The sequence below is a fragment of the Bos javanicus genome, chromosome 6, assembly GCF_032452875.1.
Source record: "Bos javanicus breed banteng chromosome 6, ARS-OSU_banteng_1.0, whole genome shotgun sequence".
NCBI lineage: Eukaryota > Metazoa > Chordata > Mammalia > Artiodactyla > Bovidae > Bos > Bos javanicus.
The window spans coordinates 62839758-62849677 of record NC_083873.1 but is presented as its reverse complement, the minus strand read 5'-3'; positions in this window follow the sequence as shown (position 1 = coordinate 62849677).

Sequence of the window (9920 nt, the reverse complement as noted above, 5' to 3'; positions counted from 1 at the left end):
CATGATCCACACAGTCAAAAGCTTTGGCATAGTCAATAAAGCAGAAATAGATGTTTTTCTGGAACTCTCTTGCTCTTTTGATGATCCAGCAGATGTTGGCAATTTGATCTCTGGTTTCTCTGCATTTTCTAAATTCAACTTGAGCATCTGGAAGTTCATGTTTCACGTATAGTTGAAGTCTGGCTTGGAGAATTTTGAGCATTACTTTACTAGCCTGTGCTGCTGCTGCTGCTAAGTCACTTCAGTCGTGTCTGACTCTGTGTGTCCCCATAGACGGCAGCCCACCAGGCTTCCCCGTCCTTGGGATTCTCCAGGCAAGAACACTGGAGTGGGTTACCATTTCCTTTGAGATGAGTGCGATTGTGCAGAAATTTGAGCATTCTTTGGCATTGCGTTTCTTTGGGACTGAAATGAAAACTGACCATTTCCAGTCCTGTGGCCACTGCTGAGTTTTCCAAATTTGCTGGCATATTGAGTGCAGCACTTTCAGAGCATCATCTTTTAGTATTTGAAATAGCTCAACCGGAATTCCATTTTTTATGTACTTAAAATAATGCCTAATGCTAATAGACACTCTTCAATTATTAATATCAATATTTAAAATTTTATTCTAAATTAAATAATCTTTGAAATAGTTTTAATGCAGTTTTTTTCCTATGCAATTGTTAAAATTTTGACATAGACAATTACTGACACAAAGATATATTAAGTTTTAAGAGAAGATTTTAAAACAGCTGATAGAGTATGATCTTATTTCTGTGCATGATAATTTATACATATATTTTACATATGCAAAGGAAGTCTGAAAGTATATCATCTAGATAATAATAGTGATTTTATACAGATGGGTAGAATACTTTTTTGGATGTAATATTTCTTAGTATAAAAAATACAATTTTAAACAGCTTTTGCAAAGGAATTACAAATATGTGAGTTGTTTATTCAAGATCTCCCACTGGCAACCACAGGAGATATGAGGACTTTCAGTTGAAAAACATTTTTTTAAAAAAATGATGAAGTCCTCCAGCAAAACCATCTATCAGATCAGATCAGATCAGTCACTCAGTCGTGTCTGACTCTTTGCGACCCCATGAATCGCAGCACGCCAGGCCTCCCTGTCCATCACCAACTCCCGGAGTTCACTCAGACTCATGTCCATCGAGTCAGTGATGCCATCCAGCCATCTCATCCTCTGTCGTCCCCTTCTCCTCTTGCCCCCAATCCCTCCCAGCATCAGAGTCTTTTCCAATGAGTCAACTCTTTGCATGAGGTGGCCAAAGTACTGGAGTTTCAGCTTTAGCATCATTCCTTCCAAAGAAATCCCAGGGCTGATCTCCTTCAGAATGGACTGGTTGGATCTCCTTGTAGTCCAAGGGACTCTCAAGAGTCTTCTCCAACACCACAGTTCAAAAGCATCAATTCTTCAGCGCTCAGCCTTCTTCACAGTCCAACTCTCACATCCATACATGAGCACAGGAAAAACCAGCCTTCCTCATTTCGTACATGGTGAATCTTCAATCAATCTTCAATACTAGGGAAAAATGATTTACCATCAGCTCCAAGGGCAACCATTCTTATTTGCATTTTTAAAATCTTGCTTGATGGTTTCCTGGTTTGTATTGAGCAATACAATATGTTATGATTTCTTTTAGGTCTCAGGCTTGTGGTTATGTGCTAATATGCAGAAATGAATTGAATGCAGTGCATAGAAGACAGTCATTACAAGATTGTTTCTTTGTTTGTTTTACCAGTACCCCTTTGTAGCAGGTGAGTAAGAATCAAGGGGAAATGCTTTGCAAAATATGATCCCAAAATATCCACTGAAAGAAGTATGATGTCTTATGAAATAAAGGGCAAAGGTGTTATAAATTAAGCCAAACTACAGACTGTATGGCACCGTTTTCATTGAGAATACTCTTAAGTCATGTGTCAATATTGAGGGAGAGTTAATTCTGGGAAAAGAGTAAATCTCCAATATTAAAACAGTAGTCGAAATTACAATGCAATAAGCTTTTTTTGGTTTGTTTTTGCTATTGATATCTTTACCTAGGACTGTGTCTGAGATCTGTGGGATAAGCAAGCATATACTTCATGCTTATCTCATTTTGGAAGGCAGACAAATTTCATTAATTTCATTTAAGTACTCAACACTGCCATCTCAACCCCAGACAAACTGTGGACAAAGAACAAAATGTTGACTTCCAGTTGCCAACAAGTTAGACAAGTACTTCAATGGGAATTTTATTTGAGAAACTTTCTCACAAAATTCTTGCTTTCTTCTTTTATTCTTTAGCCAACATAATATGGTGAGTGGATTGATAGTCATTATAAAACTGGACACAGGAGAAAACTAGTTTTCTTCCTTTTGATCAAAAGATACATAAGTATACTGTTGACATTTTTCCTAGAGGAAATATATACAGAGAGAGATGCTATCATGCCATATAAACTATATAAATATATGTGAATATATTATCAAATATATTCACATACATTTAAAATATGTATGGAAAGATAGAAATGAAAGAATCATCTTTTATTAACTTTTGCTCTTTCATACTATTATTAAACTAACACAAAGATTAGATAAAAATCAACTTAATAAATAATATCAGAGAATGCATTTACATAATATGCATATGCATGCATGTGTGCTAAGTTACTTCAGTCATGTCTGACTATTTGCAACCCTATAGACTATACTCCACCAGGTTCCTCTGTCCATGGGATTCTCCAGGCAAGAATACTGGGTTGGGTTGATGTGCTCTCCTCCAGGAAATCTTCCCAACCCAGGGGTCACCTGAGAAACTCAAATAACATGCATATCTCTAATTTAGAAAGCATTATTTCTTTGTAACTTCTTTCTCTTACTCTTGAGAGAGATTAATTATTTAGTATATACTCGGTATTATGCTAGATATGGAGAAAGAAAGATGAAGATAATACGAATTAAAAGACTTCAAATTCTGCATGGAAAGTCAGTCATTTACAACTTAGTTACATTACAATTTGATAAGGGCTACAGTGGAAATGTTAATAGCATACCAGGTAAACACATGTGGTAGAGCAAATAACTCTGCTTGAAGAATTAGAGAGGGCTTCATAAAAAAGGTAATATTTAAATCTTCAATGATTTGACTCTGCCTTAGAGCACACTATTTTTCACCATCTGCAGTGCTATCATCAGCCTTCTAGATAGCAAGTGTTAACTAGGCTCCCATGATAGCCTCTTTACTAGTCTTCCTGCCTCCAAAGTCATCTTTAAACTGCAAAATGACCTTCTTAAGAAAATAAGCCATGCAATAGTCTCCCAATGAGGAAAATAATACATATGTCATAGGTTCTCAGTATTTGTTGAATAAATGAATGAATGAATCAATGGAAATTTGCCACTAAGCCAATTAGAGAAGGCATACTAAGTTGATGGAAACACATGTAACACATCATACTTGCAATTTAGGTGAAATATAAAATATTTATCAAATAGTATGACATAAGCATAGATCAGAATGAACCTCTGGCCCATCAGGTTGAACTCTGAACCATTATCAGTAAATACCAGTTGAGTACCAACTCAGTTGAGAAGAATGATATCGGGTGATGTGGACTAGTTATCCTAGCTGGAGTTTAAATAGGTAATAGGGACAAGAAGTAGATGAAGTGGAGAAATATAATAGATTGGGTCCCAGGCTTGAATATCTTTGCAGGAAATTCTAAGAGATTTGATTAAAAGCCATTAGTCATGGTGGTTCAGTTGCAAAGTTGTGTCCGACTCTTGCAACCCCATGGACTGTAGCCTGCCAGGCTCCTCTGTCCCTAGGATTTTCCAGGTAACAATACTGGAATGGGTTCCTTATCCAGGGAATCTTCCCAACCCAGGGATCTAACCTGGGTCTCCTGCACTGCAGGCAGATTCTTTACCCACTGAGCTACCAGGGAAGCATTTTGAATTTTAAAAACAAATTGCTCTATACTTTCAGGTGTTTAAACTCTATCAGGAACACAAACTGGGTAAAGTACTTCAGTAGCACAGGTGATTATGGCTTGAAAAGCCATGTTTTCTCTGCTGTTACAGCTAGAAACTTTTGGATTGACAGTAACAGAAATCCAACTTGAAATGGCTTAAACAGCAAGGAAAACCTTTTTATACGATGCAATAGTGCTTCGAAGACTTCAAGGACAGAGATGTGGCTGCATCTCAGAAACAATTGAAAGTAAGCCACCACGTCTCTCTGGGTTTCATGTTGCTTCTCACTGCTGGTCTGCTGCTTCTTTCATCTTCAGACAAGCTATTTTACAGAATAATAGCAGGAAAATAGGGCCACCAAGGTCTACTGAGTCTATATGTTATCTCTTTCAGTAAAGAGTCACAACATCCAATTCTAAGTTTATATTTCTAGAGAATGTCATTGAGTGGCTCAGGTATATCAACTTCCCGATCCTGGACCAATTAGACAGAACTGGGGGGAAGTAATGTGAGATGGACTGGAAGAGGTATCTGGCTAGAAAATCAAATATGTCTAGGAAGCAGGTCACATTTTATGAGTCCATAATGTGAAAGTTATAATCATAACTTCCCAAAATGAGTTGACATAGATATCTGCTAGAATTGGACAATAAACCTTCAGATTTTATTATCAATATCTCATAAAATGTCTGAAACTTAGTAGATATTCAATAAATCTTTACTGGATTGATAACAGTTTATCATTGATTCTCCACTAACTGCAAATGAGGAGAAGACTGCTTGATATCACAAATAAAATGGATAGCAATATATTGTAATCTTTCATAATGGAAACTCTGCCATATTCCCTAGTTTCTAATTCTGCATTTTCTTAATAGATGTGTGAACCTGAGCAAGTAATTCTTCTCTCTATAACTTAGTTTTCTTTGCTGTGAATTGGTCATTATATTAGTACTTTACAGGTCTGCCATGAGTATTATATGAGATGAATCACACAAAACAGCTGAAAGGCTGCAAGTGTCCAGTAAAGTCAACAGGCGTACAATTACTACTGGGTATTTTAGTTAAAAAAAAAAGAAAGAAACCAATAGAGTTTTACTTTTTTGTTTAAATTCTATTGGTTTTTATAAAACCTACATTAAATTCTTCCTTTGTGAAACACTTAAAGCAAATATAGATAATTTTGACAGCACCAAGTTGGATGTTTTTTTGAAGTTGCCTTTGGGATTTGGAGCTAACTTTACTGAATATTTCTTTTTTAAATTCACTAACCAGGAAAGTGCAATTTGAACTTATTAGTGGAAAGACTTGAAATTGATCGGGTCTTAATATTTTGCTGAGAGGAATAAGATCTGTAAACAACTTTGATTTTTAAACTCTGCTGTGTGGTGTTTTTTTGTTACTGTTTTTTAGTTGTGTTTTATTTTGTTTCATTTTTACCCAAATGTCTGTTTGGGGATAGTTTATGCTGGGGTCCACTATATTGTTCCAGAACTCATTTTCAACTCCTTGCACTTCTTAGCTGAAAAGAGTCAGAAAGATCAATAGGAGAAACTGTAACTTTTACAAAGAAGAGTTTTTTATGATTCATATCTCTCTTTTCTTTTAGAAGAGGTTATTCTAAAAAGCTATTTTGGGATTTCTATTCTCAGTGCACTGCAATAAAGTAAACTTCAGGAAAGTTACAAAACCACACATAGTCATTGCTTTTTCAAGATCAATAACCTCAAATGGTGCTTCATATTTTCAACGACAGAAATAATATCTAAATCCTACAATGCTAATATATTACTACCTTCATGCCCCATTTAGATTAATTGATAATATTCCAGGTATCTACAGTTAAATATTTCTGCATAAAAGTTATTAGAAACTGGATAGACCCAGGGCTGACATTTTGCTTAACATTCTGTCTAGGGACATTGGATGTGTATGGGTCTAGTTAATCTATCAAATGCAGTATGTAACATTGTGTTACACATGACCAGACAATTAAGGGCTTCAAATCATTAGGAAAGGACAGATTAAATGAACACTATGCTTTCAGAATCCTGACTTTAAATGAGGAAACACAGATGAATTTCAAATAAGTATCTTAATTGAGACCTAACTAACTTCTAATATTAAAAGGAAGCTTGGCAGAGGGTGAAGGGGGGTGGTGGGAGGCAAGGACTCTTAGCTTTGTAAAGGTGATGCTACAGAAAAGAAAACATCTGTTGACAATTTTCATGAAATGTCTCACTGTGTGTATAAACGAATTTGGTCAGAAAAAAAATTAACTGGAGAGATTTCAAAAAGGAAAGATTTTTAAAATGAAATGAGTGCTTATAAAATTATTGGAAGGATGGGGAAATCTGCAGCTAGCTTTAAAGTTTGCTGTTGGTTTCAAGGCATCAGAAACCCGTTAGCATTTTTGAACAGTTCTGCTACCTGTGTATCCAAATGGGTGGATTTCCGGGAGAATGTCCAAAATCACTATCAAAATCTCATGTCTTCTGGAGACCTGCTAATGCCAAAAAAATGCTGCTTTTCTTCTTCCTTTCATATCTTACCTGAATCCTCTAATAATCAAACATAAGAAGGAATCTTTCTGACAAGAAAGTTTCAAAATACAGCTTCCACATGTCCAGTTCCCACAACAGGGATGAGTATAGAGAAGAGAACACTCTGGACATATAATGTAAGAGATAACTCTACAAATGGACATGACCAGATGGTCTATACCAAAATCAGATTGATTGTATTCTTTGCAACCGAAGATGGAGAAGCTCTATACAGTCAGCTTCTCCAGCTTCTCTAGCTTCCAAGACCTGGAACTGACTGTGGCTCAGGTTGTGAGTTTGTCATTGCAAAATTCAGGTTTAAATTGAAGAATATGGAAAACCACTAGGTCATTGAGATATGACCTAAATCAAATCCCTTATGATTATAGAGTGAAGTTGGAAAAAAATTCAAAGGATAAGATCTGGTAGACAGAGTGCCTAAAAAGCCATGTATGGAGGTTCATAACATTGTACAGGAGGTAGTGACCAAAACCATTTCCAAGAAAAAGAAATGCAAGAAGGCAGAATGGTTGTCTGAAGAGACCTTACAAATAGTTGAGAAAAGAAGTGAAAAACAAAGGAGAAAGGGAAATACTATCCAAATGAAAGCAGAGAATAGCAAGGAGAGATAAGAGAGCCTTCTTAAATGAACAGTGCAAAGAAACAGGAAAACAATAGAATGGAAAAGACTAGATCTCTTCAAGAAAATTGTAAATACCAAGGGAATATTTCATGCAGAGATGGGCACAATGAAGGACAGAAATGGCAAGGACCTAACAGAAGCAGAAGAGATTAAGAAGAGCAGGCAAGAATACATGGAAGAACTATACAGAAAAGGTCTTAATGACCCAGATAACCATGATGGTGTGGTCATTCACCTGGAGCCAGACATCCTGCAATGTGAAGTCAAGTGGGCCTTAGGAAACATTATCACAAACAAAGCTAGTGAAGGTGATGGATTCCAGCTGAGCTATTTCAAATTCTAAAAGTGCTAAAGTGCTGCACTAAATGTTAGCAAATTGGGAAAACTCATCAGTGGCCATCGGACTGGAAAAGATGTTTTTATTCTAATCCCAAAGAAGGGCAATGCCAAAGAATGTTCAAACTACTGCACAGTTGTACTCATTTCACATGCTAGCAAGGTAATGTTCAAAATCCTCTAAGCTAGGTTTCAGCAGTAAGTGAACTGAGATATTCCAGATGTACAAGCAAGATTTAGAAAAGCCAAAGGGATCAGAGATCAAATTGACAGCATCCACTGGATCATGGAAAAAGCAAGAGAGTTCCAGAAAAATATCTACTTCTGCTTTATTGACTATGCCAAAGCCTTCGGCTGTGTGGATCACAACAAACTGCGGAAAATTCTTAAAGACATAGGAATCCCAGAACACCTTACCTGCTTCTTGAGAAATCTGTATGCATGTCAATAAGCAATGGTTAGAACTGGACATGGAAAAACAGATTAGTTCCAAAATGGGAAAGGAGTACATCAGGGCTGTATATTGTCACCCTGCTTATTTAACTTATATGCAGAGTACATCATGTGAAATGCCAGGCTGGATGAAGCACAAGTTGGAATGAAGATTGCCAGGAGAAATATCAATAACCTCATACAAGCAGATACCACCCTTATGGCAGAAAGTGAAGGAGAACTAAAGAGCCTCTTGATGCAAGTGAAGGAGGAGAATGAAACAGTTGGCGTAAAACTCAACATTCAGAAAACTAAGATCACACCATCTGGTCCCAGCACTTTATGGCAAATAGAAGGGGAAAAAGTGGAAACAGTGAAATATTTTATTTTCTTGGGCTCTAAAATCACTGCAGATGGTAACTGCAGTCATGAAAATAAAAGACGCTTGCTCCTTGAAAGAAAAGTTATGACAAACCTAGACAGCATATTAAAAATCACAGCCCTCACTTTGCTGACAAAGGTCTGTATAGTCAAAGCTATAGTTTTTCCAGTAGTCATGTACATATGTGATGGTTGGAACATAAAGAAGGCTGAGTGCCGAAGAACTGATGCTTTCAAATTGTGGTGCTGGAGAAGACTCTTCAGAGTCCCTTGGACTGCAAGGAGATCAAACCATTCAATCCTAAGCAAAATCAATCCTGAATATTCATTGGAAGAAATGATGCTGAAGCTGAAACTCCAATACTTTGGCACCTAATGCCAGGAACCGACTCACTGAAAAATACCCTGATGTTGGGGAAGATCAAAAGCAGGAGAAGGGGGCAACAGAGGATGAGATGGTTGGATGACATCACCAATTCAGTGGCTATGAATTTGAACAAACACGTGATAGGGAAGGTCAGGGAAGCCTGCTGCTGCTAAGTCACTTCAGTCCTGTCCGACTCTGTGTGACCCCATACACGGCAGCCCACTAGACTCCTCTGTCCCTGGGATTCTCCAGGCAAGAACACTGGAGTGGGTTGCCATTTCCTTCTCCAATGCATGAAGGTGAAAAGTGAAAGTGAAGTCGCTCAGTCGTGTCTGACTCTTAGCGACCCCATGGATTGCAGCCTACCAGGCTCCTCCGTCCATGGCATTTTCCAGGCAAGACTACTGGAGTGGGTTGCCATTGTCTTCTCTGCAGGGAAGCCTGGTGTGCTGTAATTCATGGGATTGTAAGGAGTTGGACACAACTTAAGTAATTGAACAACAACAACACAACAACAGAGAAGAGAGTGAAAATAATCCTGAGATGCCAACAGATATAATCAGTTAAGTTCAAATTGACTTATTTTCATAATTCAAATTTGTAGTGATCATTGAATAGATACCATTTTGAAGACTGTGTCTAGGAGGAATGACTGTTCTCTCTACTTTTTCTCCTTCATCTATGTTTGTAACAGCCCTCATTAACTGTATCATTTTTTTATGACAAAGTCATTAGTTTTAAGTTGTTTCTTATATGGTCTCTGGTCCATACTTCGTCTTTCTGCATTTCTATACATTCACCTATAAAATGCAAAATTAATGCTAATTTTATTAGAAGGTTAGTTATACAAATGTCTAGAAAATTCCACAATGATGAATAATTTTTGAATTAATAAATAATTGCTACTGAAAATATCCTCTTGCTAGGTCCCCCCTTTTTATTCTAGAAATGTACAATGGAGAAATTTGGAATGTAATTGTAAAATCAAAAATGGGTATGTGCACTGTTTCTGTTTTTAATGGCTATTTGAATGAGAAAAGAGTAAACAGAACTAATAGAAGAATAGCATTCAGTCACTGAAATGTAGTTAATGTGATTTAAGCCACTAATAAAATGCTCAGATATAGGCTTAGTGTATCCTCTGCACTATCTCCCATAACCATGAATTCCATTCTTTACAATCATACTAGAAAAATACAGGTCATGATGCTTGTTTGTTTGAAATACAAGTCCCACAATAGACAAAGCAGG